Here is a 3,251-nt window from a genome sequence, read left to right on the forward strand (position 1 = left end):
TTAGATTTAGTTCATTATGTGTGTTGGACACAATGCCCAAGTGTAGTTGAAGGTGAACCTAAAAAGTCACACGCAAATTACTATGAAATTGGTGGAATTAATTTGGAATTAATTCAAGAAGAAACGAATTAATTTAATTAGATTAAACTAATTCAAGAAGAATATATATAAATGATTGGATCATTTATTTAATATCCCATTTGATGGATGGCTAAAGAATTAATTAATTGGATTAATTAATTTTGGGCAAAGCACCTTTAAGTTAATTGGGGAAAAGATTCGAATAGTCCACTATTTATGTCCTAAAATCATTTTGGTCCTTTAACTTTGACAATATTAGTTTTAGTCCTGTATCTTTCATTTTGCTTAGATTCGGTCATTTAGGACCATTTTGCCCTTTTTAGTAATAAAGTCTAATGCTCCATTTTAATGCTCTAAAAATGACCCAACATGCTTCTGAAATAAATTAAGACCCCATAAATTCATACCTTGATTTTACCGCTCTCTTTTTGGGCTCTCAAGGTCCTCGGTTTTACGGACTTCCTCCAACCACACTACCACACTACCTTAGCTCCTTCAGTAATAAAATAGCAGAACCTATTTCGTTTCCTACCTTAGGGCATAAAAAGTACTTCAATATAGGGACTTAATAGAATTTTGAACAAACAATTTGGACAGAAGCCTTAGTTTTATTGAAGAAATACAGGGATATTACATATATATTATTACTCCATTAGAGGAGACAACTGTTTAGCCTCTCATATTATAGGGGACTTGACTTGTTGGGGAAACCCCATAAATTGAAAGATTAAAACACTAAAATTTTAAGTGTAGGAGAAGTTTTCTGATGCATATGCTTCATTGCATCCAATTTATAGGCGTCCGCGGACTTCAAATACGGACTCCAAACTTGTTTTTTGAGGATGTAATTACATTCGTCATCCTCTTGTGTCTTTCGAATGACGTCACTACGTTCGTCATTGCCTCGTCCTTTTCAGCTGTTGATCGTAATGGCTAGCTGGCCATGTGAATTACAACTGCCTTTCCTGCTTTGCTGACTGTTGGCTTTTGCCGTTTTCTGCCAACAGTCTTATCTTTGATATTTTACATCCTTTAATTTTTACTTCTTTTTATAAAAAAATTTCTTTTTCCCTTCTCTTGGTCTGGTTCGAGGTTTATTTTGTTGACCAAAATTTGTCCCTAATAGGGGCTTTTCTTGTTTTTCACAGCAACGACATAAATGGTTAAGCCATTGCCCAACATGCAACATGTTGCACGCTTTCATTCTTGTTACTTCTGTCGCCGGCAGCTTATTCTCCAAAATTAACATCCTCTTCTTTTCAAATAAGCTTTTTGCGAACTCAGTAAATTACACATTATACATCCCAAGAATATTTTTTTTACAATAATTATCGATGGATTTATCGCATCTCTTATGGTACCTGCACGGTATAGATTTTAACATCTTAATTATGATTCGTATTTGTACTATCTTTTGATAACAGCTTCACAATAATTAATGATTCTTTTCCTATATTGTAAGTACAGTAAAAAATACAGTAATTTAGACAGAGCCTTGTTCATGATTTATTTGAATTGTTATATAGTAAGTGGATAGGGTTAGGGGTGAAGTTATTACTATGCATGGCTTGATTTGTTCCACATTGTGTGTAAGTATGTATGTATAAATACCCCCTACACATCCTATGTTTCTTCATGTTTCAAACAATTGTCTAAGTAATTTCTTTCACATCAATGAAACTTGTTCGTGATTCTCTCTAGAGCCCACAAATATTTGAAGTTTTCTTCAAACAAATCCTTTTGAAGAAGAGAAATTAATCCAAGAATTGAAAAGGGCTTGTCTCTCTATGATAGATAGATATTCTAAAATAGTAGATTGTATTTTGTACATGTTTTGTTTGTTTTATTTGAGAGAATTCCAGCACGTGGCCTTTTCCTTTTTTTTATTTGTGTGATGAAATTGACAGCTGTTCAAAAATGTAAAAGTAATTACCAATTAGAATGGCGATCTCCTTCTGGAAGCCAGCACTATCCAGCATGGCGAACTTTTCAGTTGCGGACATGATGAACAAGCACCAAGCGAAGGATAAGGTGGTGGTGGTATTGGGTGCCACTGGCATAGGCAAATCGCGCTTGGCGATAGACTTGGCCGCCCATTTCAGGACAGAGGTCATCAACTCGGACAAAATTCAGGTCTAGAAGGGCCTAGGCATAGTAACCAATAAGGTGAGCAATGACGAATGCCGCGGCGTGCCACACCATTTGCTCGGAATCATTGATCCTGAGGTGGATTTCACTATACATGATGTTGTGCATCATGCATTGTAGGCTGCTGATACCATCGTACAAAAGAATCGGTTGCCAATCATTGCTGGAGGGTCCAATTCATTCATACAGGCACTTGTGAGTGACGACACTGAGTTTCCCTGCAAGTACGAGTGTTGCTTTCTCTGGATGGACGTGGCGATCCCGGTCTTGCATTCGTAGGTCTCGAAGAGGGTTGATCAGATGGTGGATAGCGGGTTGGTGGAGGAGGGTAAGACATTTTTCGACCCAAAAATTCGTGACTATGATTATGGGATTAGGCGTGCCATTGGGGTCCCCGAGATGGATGAGTTCTTCAGGAGTGAGGGTCTTGTCGATAGTGAAACTAGGGCTAAGCTTCTTAAGGATGAAATTAAGATGAACATTTGCAAATTAGCTTGTTATCAAGTTGAAAAGATTTTGAGAATGAGGGAGGAATTCGGGTGGCAGATCCATCGTTTGAATGCCACATAGGTATTCCTTCGATGTGGTGGAGATGCCAATGAAGCATTGGCGAAATTGGTGTTGGAGCCTAGTACGAACATTGTGGCTTGTTTCATTTGCAATAGATCCGAAACTTACTACATATGAACAATTAGTATGATCAATAATGTACCTCGTGCATATGAACAATTAGTATGAGCAGCAAAATTTTGTAGTCCTACTGATATAAAGAGTTAAAATTCATGGCGGTACAATTAGTGTAAAAGTATTAATATTCAATGCTTTGATCAACGAAATATATATATGATCCAGTTTATACCTATACAAATAAGTAGGATTTAATATTTTAATGATCACAGTAACTGCTCGAACACTAGTTTAATTGGTATAAGTAGAGATAATAAATTTTGTTCGTACATATGTAGAAGCATCATATGGAGTAAGTATTAATTTAGTCTGAGTACAGATTACATCCTTCGTTG

General features: G+C 36.5%; 1 pseudogene; it reads left to right on the plus strand.

Moving 5' to 3' along the window:
• Positions 1-2,022: 2,022 nt before the first annotated feature.
• Positions 2,023-2,916, plus strand: LOC105179164 (annotated as a pseudogene).
• The last annotated feature ends 335 nt before the right edge of the window (positions 2,917-3,251 follow it).

Source organism: Sesamum indicum, unplaced genomic scaffold (genome assembly GCF_000512975.1).
Source record: "Sesamum indicum cultivar Zhongzhi No. 13 unplaced genomic scaffold, S_indicum_v1.0 scaffold00125, whole genome shotgun sequence".
Taxonomy (NCBI): Eukaryota; Viridiplantae; Streptophyta; class Magnoliopsida; order Lamiales; family Pedaliaceae; genus Sesamum; species Sesamum indicum.